Source organism: Balaenoptera physalus (genome assembly GCF_965194825.1).
Source record: "Balaenoptera physalus genome assembly, chromosome: 11".
Taxonomy (NCBI): Eukaryota; Metazoa; Chordata; class Mammalia; order Artiodactyla; family Balaenopteridae; genus Balaenoptera; species Balaenoptera physalus.
This window is the reverse complement of record NC_138896.1, coordinates 105,661,234-105,684,212: the sequence shown is the minus strand read 5'-3', so window position 1 is coordinate 105,684,212 and position 22,979 is coordinate 105,661,234.

Sequence of the window (22,979 nt, the reverse complement as noted above, 5' to 3'; positions counted from 1 at the left end):
TAACTAAATCGAGGAAACTGGCCATAATCTCAAAAGCAGGATCTTACATTTTTATATCTTACATCTTATAAAGAAAGACTTTATTTTCTCTATGAAATCATATACAAATATTAGTATACTTGACCTCAAAAATATCATTGGATGACTTAATTCCAATAACCTTGGAGCAAACTGAAGCTTATTATTTGCACGTCAGTGATTTAAGACACATTTGGAATATACTCAAGTCTTCCTAATTTTATGTAGAAGGGAATCACAGAAGACAGCTAATGTCACCGGAGGTAGAATTCTATCGTTGTTAAAGATCAACTAAAGGCCCATTGTGAAGGGATAATTTCTAGAATATGCATGGCCTGGGAGGAAGAATGGACCTTAAGTTAAACTGGCAATATAACTTAAAGTATTCTTGTTTAAAGTGAGAAGTTAAAGTTTCTCCAGTCTATAGGAGATCTGATTACATGAATGGTGATTTATTTTACTATATTTCATTCATTCCTACTTAACCTTGAGCAGGAACACAGCTATAAGCTATCATTGTTCCATGAGACTAAAAAACAGATTATAGTTCTGCTTCCAGCCATGATGGAATAACTAGTACCAGACTTGCCCTCCCACTAAACAACTAGAAAACTGAGCAAAATTTATGAAACTGTTTTTCAGACATTAGACAACAGAGAGCACAGGACTGTGATCCTTGACAGAAGACAAACAAAAGAGGTAACTCCTACACTCACCCCAGGTTTCCGCCAATGTACTTTCTGGACTACAGCGTGGGGAGGGGCAATGTAGGCAGAACATGTATCGATAGGTCTTGCTAAGTGAGGAGACAGAGGTTGGAGTTCTGGGAGCCTGGGGAGGCTGAAGTTCATGGGGTAGAGTAATAGTGAGGTGGGAGCTACACTGAGAAAAAGCTCCAGAAGTTGTATGAGCCTGAATACTAAACTGAGCATGCATAGATTGAGACCACAAGGCAGGGCTAATAACAACTATAACAATTACTGGGGAAAACATAACCAGCAGGGAACACAGTTCATACAGGTCACACAATGCCAGGAGACATTCAAGTGTAGACCTCTTTAAGCACCTAGATCATTCTGTAGAGACCCCAGAAAGACCATGCCTTAGAAGTAGGGCTAAACTAACTATAGATTAAGACTATTCTATACATACATAAAACTTAAAAACCAAGGCTTGAAAAGACCAAACTCATCTCCAAGTATTTTAACTCCCTACCAGAAGCCCATAATACTCTTTGAAGGAAGATAACTAAATCCAAACAATCAACACAAAACATCCCAATGTCCAGTACCCAATAAAAATTTGTTCGATTTGTAAAGAAACAGGAAATGTGATCTGTGGCCATAGTAAAACTTAGTCAATAAAGACAGTCCAAAAAATGACAGAGATGGTGGACAGACAAGAACTTTGAAAGCTAATGTAAATATACAAGGGTTTGACTAAAAACATGAACACAGGGAGGAGTGAAATTAAAGATACCTAAAAGGACTGCATAAACATTCTAGAGCTGAAAAATACAATATCTGAAGTGAAAAACTCACTGGATGAAATTAACAGTACTTTAAAAATGTGAAGGAAGATCAGGGAACTTGAAGCCGTAGCTATAGAAACTATGTAAACTAAATACAGAAGAAAAAAAGATCGGGAAAAAGATGGGCAGAGCCTTTGTGACTTGAGTGACAATATTAAGTGGTCAAACATGAATGTAATTAAAGTCCAAGAAGGAGGGGAGGCAGAAAAAAAAATATGGAGAAATAAAGGCCAATTTTCCCTCAAATTAAAAACAAAACAAAACTAACCTATGAGTCCACAAATCAAAGACATTCAATGAACCCCAAGCAAAATAAATACAAAGGAAAGTACATCAAGGCACATCATAATCAAATTGCGGAAAACAAGTTACAAAGAGAAAATCTTAAAAACAGACAGAGGAAAAAAGACACATTCTAATACAGAGGAAACAAAGATAATAATGACTTCCAACCTCTTCAGAAACCATGCAAACTAGATGATTTTTAAATGCTGAAAGAAAAAACAAACAAACAGAAAACACCCTTAAAAAGTATCCTTAAAAAATAAAGGTGAAATAATGACATTATCAGGCAAACAAACCCTGGGAGAATTCAGCAGCAGCAGACCAGCACTGCAAAAAATTCTTTTTTTTTCAGCCTATCATTACAGTTCAGTGGCTTTTTTTTTTTTAAACATCTTTATTGGAGTATAATTGCTTTACAATGGTGTGTTAGCTTCTGCTTTATAACAAAGTGAATCAGCTACACATATACATATATCCCCATTATCTCCTCCCTCTTGTGTCTCCCTCCCATCCTCCTTATCCCACCCCTCTAGGTGGTCACAAAGCACCGAGCTGATCTCACTGCAGCGCTGCAAAAAATTCTAAAGGAAGTTCTTCAGGATGAAGGGTAATGATGTCAGAGGGAAATCTGGATCTAGATAAGGAATGATGAGTCTCAGACATAATAAATGTGTGGGTAAATATAAAAGATTTTTTTCTTTTTTATTTCTTTTAAAGATAATTTACTATTTGAAGGAAAAACTAACAACAATGTATTGAGTGTTTATAATGTATAGAATTTTAAAAGTATACAAAAGCAGGAGGAGGAATGGAATATCATTTTTGAATTTTATTGTGCATATATATATATATACTATATATGTATATATATATTGTGTGTGTGTATATATATATATATATATATATATATATATATATATAAAACACATTTGTCTATTTCCAAAATATTTTCATCATCTAAAACAGAAACTCCATGCCCATGAAATAATAACTCCCTGGCATAACACTCCCAGACTTCACACAATACTACACAGCTACAGTAATCAAAGTAGCATGGTGCTGGCACAAAAACAGACATATAGATCAACAGAACAGAATAGAGAGCCCAGAAATAAACCCACATACCTATGGTCAATCTACAACAAAGGAGGCAAGAAAATACAATGGAGAAAAGATGGTCTTTTTAGTAAGTGGTGTTGTGAAAGTTGGACAGCTACATGTAAACCAATGAAACTAGCCCAGTTCCTCACACCATATACAAAAATAAACTCAAAATGGTTTAAAGACCTAAATACTAAGACATGACATCATAAAACTCCTAGAAGAGAACATAGGCAAAACATTCTCAGACATAAATCAGGGCAATATTTTCTTAGATCAGTCTCCCAGGGCGAAAGAAATAAAAGCAAAAATAAACAAATGGGACCTAATCAAACTTAAAAGCTTTTGCACAGGAAAGGAAACCATCAACAAAACAAAAAGACAACCTATAGAATGGGAGAAAATATTTGCAAATGATGCAACTGACAAGGGCTTAATTTCCAAAATATACAAACAGCTCATACAACTCAATATCAAAAAAAACAAACACCCAATCAAAAAATGGACAGAAAACCTAAATAGACATCTCCCCAAAGAAGACATACAGAGGACCAACAGGCACATGATAAGATGTGCAACATCACTAATCATTAGAGAAATGTGAATCAAAACCACAATGAGGGGTTTCCCTGGTGGCTCAGTGATTGAGAATCTGCCTGCTAATGCAGGGGACACGGGTTCGAGCCCTGGTCTGGGAAGATCCCACATGCCTCAGAGCAGCTAGGCCCGTGAGCCACAATTACTGAGCCTGCGCGTCTGGAGCCTGTGCTCTGCAACAAGAGAGACCGCGATAGTGAGAGGCCCGCGCACCGCGATGAAGAGTGACCCCCGCTTACCACAACTAGAGAAAGCCCTCGCACAGAAACGAAGACCAAACACAGCCATAAATAAATAAATAAATAAATAAATAAATAAATAAATAAATAAACATGGGGGAAAAAAAACAAAAAAACACAATGAGGTATCACCTCACACCAGTCAGAATGGCTATCATCAAAAAGTCTACAAATGATAAATGTAGGAGAGGGTGTGGAGAAAAGGGAACCCTCCTTCACTGTTGGTGGGAATGTAAGTTGGTGCAGCCACTTTGGAAAACAGTATGGAGGGTCCTTAAAAAACTAAAAATAGAGCTACCATATGATGTAGCAATCCCACTCCTGGCCATATTATCCAGAAAAGACAAAAAGTCTAATTTGAAAAGATACATGCACCCCAAGGTTCAAAGCAGAACTATAAGACATGGAAACAACCCAAGTGCACATCAACAGATGATTGGCTTAAGGAGATGTGGTATATATTAATACAATGGATTATTACTCAGCCATAAAAAAGAATGAAATATTGCCATTTGCAGCAACATGGGTGGACATAGAAAATATCATACTAAGTGAAGTAAGTCAGACAAAGAAATACAAATATTATATGATATCACTTATATGTGGACTCTAAAATATAATACAAATGAATCTATGTACAAAACAAAAATAGACTCACAGACATAGAAAACAAACTTATGGTTACCAAAAGGGAAAGGGATGGGGGGGAGGGGAGGGATAAATTAGGAGTATGGGATTAACAAATACAAACTACTATACATAAAATAGATAAGCAACAAGGATTTACTCTATAGTACAGAGAACTATATTCAATATCTTGTAATAACCTATAATGGAAAATAATCTGAAAAAAATATGTATAACTGAATCACTTTGCTGTACACCTGAAACTAACAAAATATTGTAAATCAACTATACTTCAGTACTAAAAAAAAAACTCCCCATCACCCACCCCTCAGCCTATGGTTGCCTCTATTCTACTTTTGATCTCTATGAATTTGCTTATTCCAGTTATTTCATATAAGGGGGATCATGCAATATTTGTCCTTTTGTATCTGGCTTTTTTCACAATGTTTTCAAGTTTCATCCATGTTGAAATGGATGAAATGGAGTATCAGAACTCCATTTCTTTCTGTGGCTGAATAATATCCCATTATATCTATAGGCAGACCTTGGAGATATTGTGGGTTTGGTTCCAGACCACCAAAAAGTGAATACTGCAATAAAACGGGTCACAAAAATTTTTTGGTTTCCCAGTGCATATAAATGTTATGTTTAGGGACTTCCCTGGTGGTCCAGTGGGTAAGAGTCCACGCTCCCAATGCAGGGGGCCCGGGTTCGATCCCTGGCCGGGGAGCTAGATCCCTCATGCCGCAACTAAGAAGCCCACATGCCACAACTAAAAAAGATCTCACATTCTGCAACTAAAAGATCCCGTGTGCTGCAACTAAGGCCCGGTGCAGCCAAAATAAGTAAGTAAGTAAGTAAGTAAGTAAATAAATAAATAAAATAAAATAACAATGATTCTTTAAAAAATTAAAAAATTAAAGTTATGTTTACACCATGCTATAGTCTATTAGGTGTATAATAAAATTATGTCTACAAAAAAACAATGTACATATCTTAATTTAAAAATACTTCACGGGCTTCCCTGGTGGCGCACTGGTTGAGAATCTGCCTGCCAATGCAGGGGACACGGGTTCGAGCCCTGGTCTGGGAGGATCCCACGTGCCGCGGAGCAACTAGGCCCGTGAGCCACAATCACTGAGCCTGCGCGTCTGGAGCCTGTGCTCCGCAACAAGAGAGGCCGCGATAGGGAGAGGCCCACGCACACACGGCGATGAAGAGTGGCCCCCACTTGCCGCAACAAGAGAAAGCCCTCGCACAGAAACGGAGACCCAACACAGCCAAAAATAAATTAAAAAAAAAAAAAAAAAAAAAAAAGTTCTTCTTTAAAAAAAAAAAAAAAAAAAAATACTTCACTACTAGAAAATGCTAACCATCATCTGAGTCTTCAGTGAGTTGTAATCTTTTTTTGCTGGTGGAGGGTTTTAAATATTTCAAGGATTACCACAATATGACGCATACACGAAGTGAGCAAATACTATTGGAAAAATGGCTCCAATAGACTTGCTCGATGCAGGGCTGCCACAAACCTTCCATTTGTAAAAACAAACAAACAAACAGTATCTGCAAAGCACAATAAAGCAAAGTGCAATAAAAAATATATATGTATGTGTGTTCATAGATGTACATATATAATTTAATTTTCAACAAAAAATTTCAAGGTAATTCAATAGGGATAAAAATGTCTTTTCAACCAATGGTGCTGGAACAACTGGATATCTCTGAGGAAAAAAATGAGCCTCAACCTTCACCTCACAAAGCTAGCTTGAAATGGATCATAGATCTATGTGTAAAATCAAAAATTGTAAAACTCTAGAAAAACATTTGGAGGAAAATCTTCATAACCTTGGGATAAGCAAAGATCTCTTATATAAGATGCAAAAAGAACTAGCCATAAGAGAAAAATAAACGTAAATTTGACTTCATCAAAACTGCAATCTGCTCTTAAAAGAATACCACCAAGAAAAAAAAAAAAAAGAATACCACCAAGAAAAGGAAAAAAGCCACAGAATAGAAGAAAATATTCATAATACGTATAACTGACAAGACTTGTATCCAGAAAATATAAAGAAGTTATACATATTATGAAGACAAAGAAACTAATTATTTTAAATGGATAAAAGATTTGAATAAAAACTTCACAAAAAAGGATATACAAATAACCAATCAGCACATGAAGAGATGCTTAATAATCATGAGGCATAAGGGAAATGCAAGTTAAAACCACAATGAGATACCACTATACACTCTGGAACGGCTAAAATTAAAAAGACATACTATCAAGTTTTGGCAAGGATAGAACACCTTGGACTGCTATATATTACTGGCTGGAGTGTAATATAGCTCAACCACTTTGTAAAACTATTTGTCAGTCTTCTATAAAGTTAATGTATCCTTACCATCTAACCCAGAAATTTCATTCCTAGATACTCCTCAAGAAAAGTAAAAACATAAACCACACAAAGACTTGCAAATGGATGCTTATGGCACTTTCATTTACAATACCCCCAAACTATAAACAGCTCAAATGTCCATCAACAGATAAATGGATAAACCAATTGTAGTATATAAAGAACTACCATTCAGCAATAGAAAGGAACGAACTACTGGTATATGCAACACGGATGATTTCAAAACCATTATGCTAAGCAAAGGAAGCCAGACACAAAAGAGTATCTGCTACGTGATTCCATTTAATGAAATTCTAGAACAGGTAAAACGAATCTTTAGTATTAGAAGTCAGATCAGTGATTGCCTATAGCCCGGGGGTGGGTGGGTGTTGAAGTACCAGGAATTGACTGCAAAGGGCACGAGGGAGCTTTTGGGGTGATAGAAATGTTCTCTATCCTGACTGGGGGCAGGGGTACATGAGTGTATACATTTGCCAAATCTCATCAAACTGTGTATCTTTTAAAAATGAGTAGTTTTATACCTCAAGAAAGTTTATTTCTAAAGGTTTTTAAAAAGCCGATTATAATACTAACATTCAGTTAACAGTCATATTGACTTAAAGCAATACAACTTTTTACGATATGCCGAGGAAATACAAAGTTCAATTAGACGTGGCCTTGCCCTCATATACCTTTAAGACAGATAGGTAAATAGATAATTATTGGACAAAACAAACTGTGATCACATCCTTTTATGATTTCAAAGTTCTATAAAGGGACAAAACTTAGTTCTAGCCTTCCAAAATCTTACAGAAATAATGTGGATTCAGCTGGTGGGATCATGGATTAGGGCAGGACACTCACCATAAAACCTACATACAACCATGTATGACAAAGCATTAAACATGTTAGCTCAGATCCTATTAATTATAAATTTGTAACAGTATGTGAAGTATATTTATGAAATTCTTACTGAATAGGAAGTTATATAACTTAGGACATTAGAGGTATAATTAATAGATAATGAACCAATGGGTATTATATATTTTTTTCTTTATCACATTCTTTTATGGAGATATTGGCATGATGGAGCAAGTGTGGGCTTTGGAGTAAGATCTAATAATAATAATAATGATAGTAATAATAATGATAATAGCTAGCATTTATGAGGGTTTACAAGGTGCCTGGCAGTGTGCTAAGCTTTTTTCATGCTTTACTTTATTGAATCTTCATAATAAATTAATCTGTGAAGTAGGTATTGTTATTATTATTACCCATTTACAGATGAGGAAACTGAGGATTGTAAAGGTTAAGTAACTTTGCCCAAGTATGCACAGCTTATAATTGACAAAGCCAGGAATTGAACTCAAGTCTATTGATCCTGGAACCCAAACTCCTAACCACTTTACTGCCTTAAATTCCAATTTGGTACTTATTAGTTACATGTCCTTTGGCAAGTAACGTAAGGTCTTTGAGCCTCAATTTCTTGTTTATAGGGCAAGAATAATTTATGAAGGGCTGTTGTAAAAAATTAAATGAGATTATTTAAGATAAATCACTTAGCACAGTATTTGGAAGGAATACAATAAATATTAGTTTCTCTTTCCTATTTACTTTACACTTAATTTATAACATGTATAACATAGGACTTTATGAGGATCAAATGACAGAATTATATAAAAGTCCTTTGCAACATACATACAGAACACGATATAAATTCTGATTATTACTATAAAGGAACTGGGACTTCCCTGGTGGCGCAGTGGTTAAGAATCCGCCTGACAGTGTTGGGGACACAGGTTCGATCCCTGGTCCGGGAAGATCCCACATGCCGTGGAGCAACTAAGCCCGTGCGCCACAACTACTGAGCCTGTGCTCTAGAGCCTGCGAGCCACAAGTACTGAGCCCACGTGCCACAACTGCTGAAGCTCACACACCTAGAGCCTGCGCTCTGCAACAAGAGAAGCCACAGCAATGAGAAGCATGCGCATCACAATGAACAGTAGCCCCGCTTGCCACAACTAGAGAGAGCCCGCGTGCAAAAACTGAAGACCCAACATAGTCAAAAATAAATAAATAAAATAAATACATTTAAAAATTAAAAAAATGAATAAAAAATTATTACAAAGGAACAGAGATATGAGTAGAAACTTAGTTGTGGCTTTTTAAAATTCAGTATGTAAAATTCAAACTCCTAAGACTTCCCTAAGAGAGGAGTTTCCAAAGCTGGCTACCAGCAGAATCTTTAGAGGAGCGGTTGTGAAAACCAGATTCCTTGATCACATTCTATCTATACAGACCTACTGAATTTTAAATCTCTGTATCCCTGGAATCTAGATGATTCTAATGTACTATTAAGTTTTAGGATGACTGCCCTATTTTTATATGGTATGTTTATCATTCATTCAGCAAATATCTAATGTATTTCAATTATGTCAAAGCACTGTTTAGGCCCTATGCTCAATGATTTGCAGTTAGTAATGCCAATTATTCATAATCGGATGTCTCTAAAGTGTATGAGAGCGTTCTCTTTAGTGTCTTAAATGTTCTAAGATCTTCTTTATATTTTAAATTTATCTAGAAAAACCATTTCTTTTTTTAAAAAATTTCATTGGAGTATAGTTGATTAACAATGTTGTATTAGCTTCAGGTGTACAGCAAAGTGAATCAGTTATACATATACATATATCCACTCTTTTTTAGATTCTTTTCCCATATAGGTCATTACAGAGTATTGAGTAGAGTTCCCTGTGCTATACAGTAGGTAGGTCCTTATTAGTTATCTATTTTACATATAGTAGAAAACCATTTCTTGATAAAACCCCTTTTATTATTGACCTATATAGATTGAATTAAGATAGTGAAATAAATGTGAAACAAATCCATAAATTCCTCCCATGCAAAATTCTATGTAATGACAGAAAGATATACGTGTATAAAGAATAAATAGTACGAAAAAAAAAACCCACTCACAGACCAGATTAGTGGTTTCCTAGGACTGAGCAGATAGTGGGGAGTGACTGCTAATGATACAGGGTTTCTTCTGGGGATGATAATGTTTCAAACTTAGATTGTAGTGATAGTTACACAAACCTGTGAATATACTAAATAATGTTTAGTTGGACATTTCAAGTAGGTGAATTGCATGGTATGAAATTACATCTCTTATAATAAAGCTGTTAACAAATGTGTATTGTAATCTCTAAAGTAACAATGAAAGAAAAATTAAAAATTGAATAAATACAAACTAAGAGAAGGGGTAAAATAAAATAATAAAAAATTTAATTAACCCAAAACAAAACATGAAAGGAGGTTAAAAAGGATAAAGAACATATTCAACAAATAGGAAAAAAAATTAGATGGTAGATTTGAGCCCAAATACACTGCACTTACATGAATGTAAATAGACTAACAACTCCCTTTAAAAGAGAGACTGTCTAAGTAAATTTAAAATAATCTACTTATTTATTGCCTATACAATATCCACCTTCATTATAAGGACACAGAAGAGTTGTAAGTAAGCAGGAAAAGACAGGCTATGCTGTTACAGACTGAATTGTGTCCCCTCAAATTCATATGGTAGAGTCCTACCCCCCACTACCTCAGAATGTGACTGTATTTGCAGACAGGACTTTACAAGAGTTAAAATGAGGCCATCAGGGTTAGCCCTAATCCAATCTGCTGGTGTCCTTAAAACAGGGGTCCCCAACCCCTGGGGACTGATACTGGTCCGGGGGCTGTTAGGAACCGGACAGCACAGCAGGAGGTGAGTGGCAGGTGAGGTGAGCGAAGCTTCATCTGCCTCTCCCCATCAGTCCCCATTGCTTGCATTACCGCCTGAACCTTCTCCCCCACCCCCCCACTCCATCCGTGGAAAAACTGTCTTCCACGAAACTTGTCCCTGGTGCCAAAAAGGTTGGGGACCACTGCCTTTAAAGAAGAGGAGATTGGGATTACAAGAGACACCAAGGATGTGCATTCACAGAGAAAAGGCCATGTGAGGGTACAGCAAGAAGGCAGTCATCTACAAGCTGAGGAGAGAGGCCTCAGGAGTAAACAAACCTGCCGACACCTTCATCTTGGACTTCCTGCCTCCAGAACTGTGAGGAAGTAAGTTTCTGTTGTTTAAGCCACCCAGTCTGTGGTATTCTGTTATGGTAGCCTTATCAAACTAATATACTAATGATAACAAAAAACAGTTGTTGTAGCTCTAATAATATTAGACAAAGTAGAATTATCAATATTTGGAATGAAAAAAGGTACATAAATACATGGTACTGCAGATAAAAGAATCATGAAAAACTTTATGCCAAGAAGTTTGAAATTTTAAGTAAAATGGACAAACTCCTAGAAAAACACATACTACCGGTACTGACACAAGAAGATATAGAAAATATGACTTGTCCTATATCTACTAAACAAACTAAATTATAATTTGAAACTTTCTCATAAAGAAAATTTCAGGCTCAGATGACCTCATCAGTGAATTTTCAAGTATTTAAGGAAGAAATAATATTACTCCAATGAAAAGCTTTTACAGAGAAAATAAAAAGAGAGATCATTTTCCAACTCATTTTATGAGGCCAGTATAATTGTGACAACAAAACTTGGCAAGGACATCATGAATAAAGAAAATTCCAGATCAATCTCTCTCATAAATACAGAAAAAAGATCTACGCAATATATTAGCAAAGCAAATCCATTGATATATAGAAAGGATGATCCATTTTGACCAAGTCTGGTTTATTCCAGGAATACAAGGTTGATTTAAAATTTGACAGTCAAATGATGTAATTCACACATTAACAGAATAAAGAAGAAAACTCATATGATCATCTTAATAGATGGAGAAAAAGCATTTGATAAAATTCAACATCCACTCTTGATTAAAAAAAAACCTCTTAATAAACTAGGAATATAAGGGAACCCTGTTAACCTGATAAAGAGTAAAAATTAACCAACCAAACAAATAAGAAAAGACACAGCAAATATATTTAATATATAAATATAAAATATATTTAATGGAGAAATATTGAAAGCTTTCCTCTTTAAATCAGGAACAAGACAAAAATATCTGCTATCACATCAGCCAACATTATACTGGAAGCCCTAGCTGCATAATAAGGCCAGAAAGAAAAAAAAGATACAAGGATTGGAATAAAAGAAATAAAACTATCATCATCCACAGATGACATGATTGCACATGCAGAATCCAAAAGAATCTACAGACAAACCATTAAATTGCTAGATATCAGATCAACATACAATACAAAAATATCCATTGTATTTTCATACACTAGAAATAAAAAATTAGAGAACACAAAATTTTAAATGATTATTTTAATATATATTTATAAACATAACATATATATTTATTTATAATATGAAAAAAATCAAATATCCAGGAAAAAAAACTAGCAAAATATGTGGAAGACTACACAGAAAAATACAAAACATTACTTAGAGGAATTAGAGAAGACCTAAATAAATAGAGGGATACACCATATTCATGGGTTGGTAGGTTCAATGTTGTAAACATACCAATTCTTCCACAATTGATACAACTCTAATTAAAAAGAAGGCTTTTTGTGGAAATTGACAAGGTGAAGGATAGGAGAGATAATTCTGAAGATGAATGTTGGAGGGCAAAGCTACTTGATAACAAGGTTCACTATAAAGCTACAATGATTCAGACAGTGTGGTATTTACAAAAGGATATGCCGATAAAACATAATAGAGAGTTCAGAAACAGACCTCCAGAGATTTATGATAAAATACCTAGGAAAAAAACCTAGGAATAAACCTAGCTAAGGAGGTAAAAGAGGGGATGCACCTATGTTCATAGCAGCACTACTTACAATAGCCAAGACATGGAAACAACCTAAATGTCCATCAACAGATGAATGGATAAAGAAGATGTGGTATATATGTGTGTGTGTATACATATATATGTAAATACACACACACACACACACACACACACACACACACACACTGGAATATTACTCAACCATCAAAAAGAATGAAATAATGCCTTTGGCAGCAACATGGATGGACCTAGAGATTATCACACTAAGTGAAGTAAGTCAGAAAGAGAAAGACATATATCATATGATATCACTTATATGTGGAATCTAAAATACGATACAAATCAACATAACTATGAAAAAACAGACTCAGATATAGAGAACAGACTTGTGGTTGCCATGGGGGAGGTGGTAAGGGAGGGACAGAATGGGAGTTTGGGATTAGCCGAGGCAAACTATTATATATAGGATGGATAAACAACAAGGTCCTACTGTATAGCACAGGGATCTACATTCAATATCCTGTGACAAACCATAATGGAAAAAAATATGAAAAAGTATATATATATATAACTGAGTCACTTTGCTGTACAGAAGAAATTAACAGGACATTGTAAAGCAACTATACTTTAACAAAATTAAAGAAAAAGAGGAGATGCAATTTAAAATAGGGTGGTCAGGGAAGGCCTTGCTTAGAGGGACAGTGTATGCTACACAATGGGAAGTCTTATATCATAGAGATGTCAGTTCTCCCACAAATAAATATGCAAATTCAAGGCCTTCCCAACCACAACGTCGAAAGACATTTCATGGAACTTGACAATTTGGCCCTAAGTTTCATATTGAACAGGAAGAAATGCAAGAGAAAATAACTGAGATGACTTTGAAAAGGAAGAAAAGGCTTGGATTTTCCTAACACCATCAAAACATATTGTAAAGTTATAGTAATTAAAATGGTGTGACACTGGTCCACAAATTAAAAAATAGACTAATGGAATAAAACAAAGAGTAAACAGAAATGTGGCATGTTAAATAAGTGGGGGGAAAAGACCTAATTTCCTGCTTCTTAACTAAGTTCTCTAAATATTTGTAGTTTTCCATCAAGTCTCTTGGTTTCTCCCCAAAGAGGTAATTTTTTGCTTCTTTGCCAATTGTTATGCCTTCGGTTGGTTTCTCTTATCTAACAGCATTGACTAACACCTCCAATACCAGGTTAAATAATAATGGTGATTGTATTCACCCTGACTTTAGTGGGTGTGCCTTTGGTGTTTGCCATTAAATAAGATGGTAGCCTGGGGCCTGGGGTATCTCTAGTCTATATCTCTGTCTCTATCTTTATCTGTTTGTATTTTGCAAGCCTCATGCACTGCTCCATGCCAAGATTAGGTGCCCTCTGAAATTCTTTCCAATTTTAAGATTCAATTATTCTATATGTACATGTAAATTAGATTTAATTTTTTTTTTTTAGTGAATGTTTCTCTCTGAAAGATTTTACAGCTCTCAAACAGAAAGCAAATGTCCTCGTTCTGTGCCTCACATTTAGACTGACTGCCAGCAAGTAGAAAGCTTCTTGAATGAGGTGAGTTTAGAAAAAAGTGGAAGTAGCAAAAGTGCAGGAAATGGAATACAATTCTGACCGTTGCCAACCAGAGCCCCCTGCTTTCAGGACCACCACCCAGTGTCACTTCATCCTACTCAAGACACTTCACGTTGTGTTCAGAAATCACACGTATGGTTTACCTCTAGCAACAGGAATTATGCAGCAAGGACCCAACTGACTCCTATTCATACAATGACAACCTGAAAACACCCATGCCAGCGCCTTGCTTCTACCATTCAATAACCAACCGTCTATATTTGGAAGAAGGCCACCACTGACAGCACAATTCAGAAGAAGCAAAGAGATTTTTTTTGAATTTTTTATTTATTTATTTTTGGCTGCGTTGGGTTTTCATTGCTGCGCACGGGCTTTCTCTAGTTGTGGCGAGCAGGGGCTGCTCTTTGTTGTGGTGCGCGGTCTTCTCATTGTGGTCGCTTCCCTTGCTGCAGAGCACGGGCTCTAGGTGTGCGAGCTTCAGTAGTTGTGGCGCGTGGGCTTAGTTGCTCTGCAGCATGTGGGATCCTCCCCAACCAGGGCTCGAACCCATGTGTGCTGCATTGGCAGGCGGATTCTTAACCACTGCACCACCAGGTAAATCCCGAAGCAAAGATATTGATGCTAGGTTTTGTGTTGTGTTTCAGGGTTCTGTTTGATCTCCTGAGTTCTATGTTCTGAGGGTTCACCAGGTGCTTTTCTCAGAAACACTGCTATGTTTCGCACTCTTTGATAATCACGTTATCCAGCTGGCACCTTGCTAGCATTTTACTCTTGGGCTGGTATGTGTCTACCAAAATCCAACTTTGGTTGCTTTGCTTCTTCCCAGTTTGGTTTCTAGCAGCCACACCCTTCCTCACAGTAGAGTGTGGAATCCTATGCTCAATTTAATATTGTATTTAAATACGGTATATTTAAAATGAATCACTTCCTATCATATAGAGTTATGCCTTTCTCTCTGCCCTTCTCTCTCACGAGTCTGGGCTTTGAGGGTTTGTTAGGTGTTTGCTAGACCATAACACCTAACTCAGGGGCGGGAGTGGGAACTCTGGCTTGGCCCTCCTGTGGGTACACCAAGAGGCTCTGAAGAACCACCAGCAGGAAGTCAGGCTTCCCATTTGTGCTTATCCATGATTACTTGTCACACAGTACTTTTCCTTAGTTCATTTGGATGTGGAACCTGGCATGAGGAGTCCCTCTTGCCACACTGCCATCTCTAAATGCTTATTGGTTGTTAAGAAGCTCCCTTTTCCAGAAGGAAAATACGTGTATTTTGTGATCCTGGAAGATCCCATCTATTGAAGCCTTGAACTTCGTAACAGAAGAGAGAGACCTGAGAGGGCGTTAGTGACAAAACGACAATATGAAACACATTTTTAATCTTCTCTACACTTAGTCTTTGCAACCTTTCATTAGACTAATCCTGTCACTTAGGGTGAATGTTTTAATTAAACTGATACTTCAAACAGCCAGTGGCCCCGAGGCTTAAAGCAATTGTAAGGAATAAAATACTGCCAAAGAGCCCAACCCCATTTTCCAAGGTACCCTCTTGTGGGACCCCTCCTGCCTGCCTTCCCTGGGCCGGAGGCAGTTGGCTCTGACCCAGAGGTGGACATTGCAGCCACCCCTTGTCGCTCTGAGTGCTTTGGCCAACCCTGACTGTTGGTTGACAGTTCCTGACCTGTGCATCCCAGGGGGATCTTGATTTAAGCAGCTTCTACTTCTTCATTTTGATGATGGTTATAATATGACCTTAGCTCAGATTCAGCTAAACAGGAAGTCTAAAATCTTATATTTGAAGACAGGCTGGGTGAACAATCATCAGAGATGTTGTAGACTAGATAGCAGGGTTGGACTAGACCAGCGATAAACTGGTTTTTTAGACACTGGGCTTTCCATGCAAGGAATTCAGAGATGACCTTGGGGTAAAGGGACACTAATAAATAATAATGGGGAATGATAATACAAAGTACTCACGGTCCTCCCTGTTGATGACAACCATTCACTCAGCAAGTTTTTAGAGTTATCTACAAATGGTCTACTTACAAATATAAGATAAATTTTAAAAAAGAAACAAGAAAGAAAAGACAAGAAAGCAAGTCCCTCCAGATATAATGTGTCCTTTGAAATGGCAGTTTTAGGGAAAAGGATCCTGTTGGGAATGTCCTCAGTTAATCCATGAACTTAGCTTAGGGCCAAACTGGCTTCAGAAGTCTAAAGATGAGACACCAAGCCTTGATAAATCTCTGACCTACTCCCTTGTCTTGAGACCAACCATGGACCCATTTCTTTACCTTAGAACAGCAAAATAGATCCCAACAGAACAAACATGGAAGAGAAGCTGAAATCCATAAACCATTCAATAGGAGAGAAACTTCTAGAAATTTCCTAAGGGAAAGTCATGTTTCACTCACAGTCTACTAGGAAGTTACAACTCTAGAAACAGGTAGCAAGTCCAGCTCAGGAGGCCACTCTGAAATCCTTATATCTGTAATTCTTTGATCCCACCCTATATGGGGCTTCCTGAGAGCCTAGGATTCCTTTGCCTGGGTTCATATGCTTCCTGCAGTCTGACCTGAGCATCTCTGCTGTAGCTCCCGAGAGGCCAATGTTTCTACTTCGTAGCTTTACTGAGTGGGCTCAGGCTGACATCTCCATGGTCCTGAGAGTCTTTTCTTCCATGGAGGCTTCACTTTCAACTGCCTATAGCATCTGATCTCTTCTGGAGGAATTTGTGAGGTGTCTCTTATTTTTATAATAATTTTACACTATAGTCACTTATTCACGTAGGAAAAAAAAGAGTACAGCATTATTATACATGAAAACCTTTGGAAATCAGTAACAGCGAGGGTCTGAAGATCAGAACAGTAAGTAATGACTCCTCTCAGAATCAGTTTTCTAACCCACCACTTAGCTGGATCCCCGTGTACTTTATTAGTTAACCATTTGTAACAACCTGTTCAACACCTACCTTCCCCATGAAGCTGCAAGCTCCATGATGGCAAAGCCTTTATCTGTTTCATTCATCACTATATTCCCTAGCAGAATACCAGGCACATTGTACATGATCAGTATATGTCTGTTGATCAATTGACCAGTGTTGGACTAATTGCTTAGTATTTTAGGGCTTTTAGTTTTTTCATCTATAAAATCAGTGGATAAATTAAATCATCCTCAAAGTCCTTACCAGATGGAACTAATTTGTATCATGATTTGTGAAGTGCACTGATGTCTGCTACTTACTGTGAAATGCATTAAAAACATAAGATTTTTTTGAATCTCATGCATTGTTGAATGCATAGAGGAATGGATAGATATGGGATAAAGCAAGCATAATACAATGTTAATTGTAGAATATAGGTAGTGAGTATACGGATGTTCACTGCCAGTTACTTCAACTTTCTATGTAGTTATAAAGTTTTTCATAATAAAATGTTTGGGAAAAAAATGGGGGGTTCAGAATAGCCTAAAACATGGACTTTGGTAGGCAAAAAAGCTGAAGAAAGTAATTCAATATAAAAGTCATCAACAAGGGTTCAAGATTAGAAAAAGAACAAAGAGACAAAATAGACGTACACATTTTAATAGAATTGTGTGAACTTGCAAAAAACTTATTTAAGTAGTAGAGGCAATACATGTTTGGTAAGAGTTTAGAGGAGAGAGAGCAATCATGGGGGACTACCAAGATGGGCAGAAAGTGCTTCAAGGACTAGGTGATATTTCAGCAGGGCCTTGAAGGTTATGCATAATTTGAATGGGTAATGAGTTTAAGGAGGAATTTTTAAGGGGCTGAGGACAGCTGAAAATGATAAAGTGAGCATATGTGCGGAGCAAGAAAACAAGCAAGGACAGTGAATTTCACATTGGCTTAGCTGCAACTAAATAGGGAAAGTTAAGGTTGGAAAGTAATGATGATAAATAAAATTTATTAGGATCTTCTGTATATATTTGAGGTACCTGCACACAGCACTTTCCATGCATTCTCTCATTTAATTCTCGCAACAAACATATAAAGTATTACAATTACAATAGTTGCTAGTAAGGAAACTAAGGTTTAGAGACGTATATAGTCATTTGCCCAAGGTCACAGCTAACAAGCAGTAGAACCAGATTTGTCTGACCCCAAAGCCCAAATACCTAACCATTAGACATACTGCCTCCCTGGTAAAGTGAGGCTAGACTCTAGGGGGGCCTTAAATACCAAGGTAAAAAGTTTGGGCTCTACTCCCTAAGCCTGGAGATCCACTGAAAGATTTTTGATGATCAGAGATTTTTTTAAAGAAAATTGGCAGAAATAGGCAAGAGATTGAAGCTAGGAAGCCCAATTAGGGAGCTGTCACAATAAGGTGTGAATAAAAGCCCTAATCCAGAATAATTGCTATGGGGACAGAATAAAGGAATAAGAAGTCTTTAAGAAGAAATAATCTACTGACCTCTTCCTACTAATATTATACTGAAATATATTGAGACGTTCACTGTTTTGGTATCAAATATTCCAGTTAAAAGTATCTTTAGATCCCACATGTTGTATTGTATTAGCCTGGTGAGACTCCAAAGACAAATAAGCAGCCCAAATGTCACTGCAGTCCACTTGCCAAGCCACTCAGGCCTCCGGGATGGTTTGAGGGTCTTCAGAGTGTTGATAGGTTGATAGGCTTGTCTGAGCTGCCCACAGGGATCCTTTGGGCCTACTCTTGCAATTCTCTATCACTACTGATGGGCTCCAGAATGGATCCAAGAGGCCCAAACCTGGTTGTCCCATCAGTAATCTGATAGGGCTAATCTCTCTTCCCCAAGAACTGGATCTAGAGCAACTAGGGTTGGTTAGGCTGCCACTTAACCTGATCCACTGGGAGGGCTGTGGCTTTCTGCTGTGAGCTGCCTAGAGGAGTTAGCTGAAGGGTGGGAATTCTTATCAAAAGAGATGTGTGTGCATATGCAGGCGGATGAAAATGCCCAGGGAGGTGGTGTTCCCTGGGGAGCATCTGTTTACATGTGGGTTGGGGTCCCTGAAACAGCTCTCTGGTGTTCCCTCCTCCCCTGTCTCTCCAGTATTTCCCTGACAAAGTGACATGCTGGGGAGTACAGACCATGAAACAAGAGAAGAAAAGACTCCTGAAAATATAGACCAGTGGACAGGCACAAATATGCGTGTGTGTGTGTGTGCATGTGTGTGTGTGTGTGTGACTATATCAATAGCCAAGATGGAAAGCAAGTTCTCAGACAGTGAGAGGGTGTTGAATAAGAGGAGGGTCTACCAGAGGGAATGAAGAATTGCATTATTTTCCCACATGTTTACAACCAACAGGCTTTGAAGTCCAAGGAGATTTGTAGGAAGAAGAGTACTATTCAAGTATGAGCCCAAAGCTCAGACACTCAGAAGTCACTTATAATGAGGGTTAGTTAGGCTCAGGGGACTATTGTCAGAATCTAACAAATTGAGAGATGAATCAGTGCTTTATAAACTGTAAAGTGCCTTTAAATTACGAGGTGCTATATAAACTGTAAAATACTACACAAATGTAAGGGAGAATGATGACAATTATTTGGAGAGGAGAACATTTTTCTGAATGTAGACTGTGACTTGAGTATTAGTAAGAAAATTTTTTAAACAAACAACAGAATTTGCCTGTTGAAATGTATCTTCTCTCTTTCAGAATCAATAATCTTGATGGGGCTTGACATTTATTTCAAAGAGAAACTACTCAAAACATATGAGACTCCTTTTCTGGGATTAATTTCCTTCAGAACCAGCTTACAATCCACACAAAATTATCTCATTAATTTATAGTCACACTGTGTTTTGAACCTTACATATTATCTAGCTTAATCATTAGAGCTGACCCCAAAAGAATTTTAAGTGTTTTTTAAAAATCAAAATTCACTCTCTAAAGCAATGATTCTTAATCTTTTGTGTGTGTGTGTTGAGGACCTGCCAAAATGCACAATGCACAGGACAGTTTGCATGGGAATTTCTAGATCCCAAGGTAAAGAACTCTTGATCTTCCAAGAGTTATAGAAATTCAAATTTGAGGGCTACAGATCTGAGGGCAATTATTTTCTGAACATAAGCGGCAGGTTTGTTGGAATAAATGTTTAGCCTCCCAAAGGAATTGGTTGAAGGAAACCACACCACTGTAGGAATGATCATATGGTATGAGTGTTTAAAAATTAGTCTGTTAGAGTCATATGGGGTTTGTGTCGTCATTTCTGTAGCTGCAGTGGTTTTTGCCGTGTGTGTGTGTGTGTGTGTGTGTGTGTTTGTGTTCATTGCTAGTAGGATGTTTAGGCAGCAGCATTTGCCTCCCCAGGTGTCTACCCTCAACTCAATTTAACCAACAACCTGAAAGAGCCATAGCCCTAGGAAAAGGAATCAGATGGGCTGAAATTGCCCTTGAGGCCCACCTGGTTACAGGAGAGGAAGAAAGGCATGATTGGCATTTGTGTAGCCGCTCTCGGAGGAGTCCTGGCCAAGCGGGTTTGGAGCTTACACTGCTGTTGTCTTTTTGAGACGGTGGGGATATCTTGTGATCCTCTCACATGCCAACCACTGTTAGAAACAGACTTCAGGTGAATTAGTTAATTTAACTCTTAACCTCCTCAGAAAGATAGTATTGTTCTCATAGATGAGAAAACCGAGACACAGGAAAGCTAAGGGTCTTATAATCAAAGTCAATTAGCTAACAATTAGCAAAGCAAGCATTTAAACCCAGAACTCCTTCTGCTGCCCAACACTGACTCTTCCATTTCTTCCCAGCCTCTGGGAAATGTTGCCATGAGCTCCGCCCTCCGTGGGGGCCCCTGGAAATGAAAGCCATTCACTTATCTCACCAAGGACACTGTCCCGAAAGGCCTGCCCATCAGACACCTGGGAGTAAGGCTCATTTGCTTCGATTACTAACTTCCTTCCTGACCTTGGCAAGCTCCTTAAGTTATCTGGGTTTTCTCATCTGTAAAATGTGAGGATAGAACCAGATGAAACTTCCAGCTGAAAAATTCAGTGACTGAATTCTGTGCGCTCACCCCATTCCCTGCAGCTGGCAGGCCTCCCGATCCTGTGGGCTGCTCACAGCTCCCCACTGGGTGCCACCTTCTCTGACCGCCCAGCTAGAAGGATGCTCCACTCCAACCACATGTACGGCTGCTGTCCACTTTACACTTACTTGGCTTATCTTTTCCATTTTTACTTCCATATCTTATCTGAATTCCTCAAATATTTTTGCTTATTTCTTTAACTCTTATGTAGTACTCCAATGTATGAATAAACCAATTTATGTTTTAATTCCTCCACGAGAGACAGTGGTTGTTTCCATTTTTCACTAACAATGTTGTGACTAACATTCTTTTAGTTGCCTCCTTGAGTACTTGTGCAAGAGATTCTCTAGAATGAATGTCTAGAAATGGAATTGCTGAGTCATAGGGTTTGTGTATTAGGTACTGCCAAATTGTCCACTGAAGTGCCAGTACCAACAAACGTTCCCACTTGCAATGTGTACGAGTTCTGTTTCTCACATCCTCACCAATCCTATCAAGCTTCACATCTTTCCAAACTAGCATTTTGACTGCATTTGCCTTATGACACTCAGCACTTTCTACTTTATATCTGTTTATATGCTACCTCCCCTACTGGCTGTAAACTTTGTGAGGGCAGAATCCTTGCTTAATTCATTTTTATATTCGTCCCACAGAATTTATTGAGCTTAGTAAGTACACAATAAAGAGTTATGAACAGATAAATGATAAGCAAACTGAATTCATTTTGACCCAAGGAGATGGGGATTCCACAATGGCAGGGATAAAGTGTCTATCTCTATTCATCTGGGGTGAGGATGTGGGTAGGGAATCCCCATCAGCTGCAGTGATGGTTGCACAGTGGTCAGAACTGGGTGACAGACCAAAGGTTTCAAGATCTATAAAGGACTCTCTCCAATCTTTGGAGATCCCAGCTTTAGAAAATTTTTTTATCATGGTATTCATCAGCTATTTATTGATTGTTGGGAGTAGCAAATTTCCCAGTCTCTGGGGCCATCTTTTTATATACCAAGAGTGATGTTTCTGAATGGAACTCCCCCACCTCTGGCTCCACCCCATTACTAAGGGTTGGATAGAATCCATGTGTCCTTTGGACTAGGAAGGTGCATGACCTATGGTAAATGCCTCCCCCTTTTGACACCCCAGCAGTTCCAGGCTGACTCATTTTCTAAATAAGCCACTTGTGGCTTTTGGTCTGACATCACATGTGGAAGAATGAGTAATTTTTCAAGAACCAGAGTTATATTCGATCAGAATAAGATACATTGTGTATGTTACTCATGGTTCTAGGACAAGGGGTCAACACTGGTAACAAGTACCCTAACCTTCTCCCACCCCTCCTTTCCCTGGGGCCAAGGGATAGAGAAAAGGCGAAGGAGAGGTGGTATGGATGTGAAGAATTTTTGTGTACATCTCTAATTTTGTTATCACATCATGCACAGTTTAATAAAATTGTCTTGTTGCCTCTGCTAGATTAAATAAAAGTAATATAGCAAAGTAGGCAAGGCCATGGGGCTCCGCTGCTTGGGTTCAAATCCCAGCTCCACCACATACCAGTTGGGTGACCTTGGGCAAGTTATTGACTCTTGATTTGCTTCCATTTCCTCATTTGTAAAATAATAATAAAATAATAATAGTGCCTATAATGTAGGGTTGTTGCGAGGAATAAATGAACTGATATATATGGATCACTTAGGATTGTGCCTGGAACTTAGTATGCACTATGGAAATATTAGTCAATATTTCCTTGAATCCATC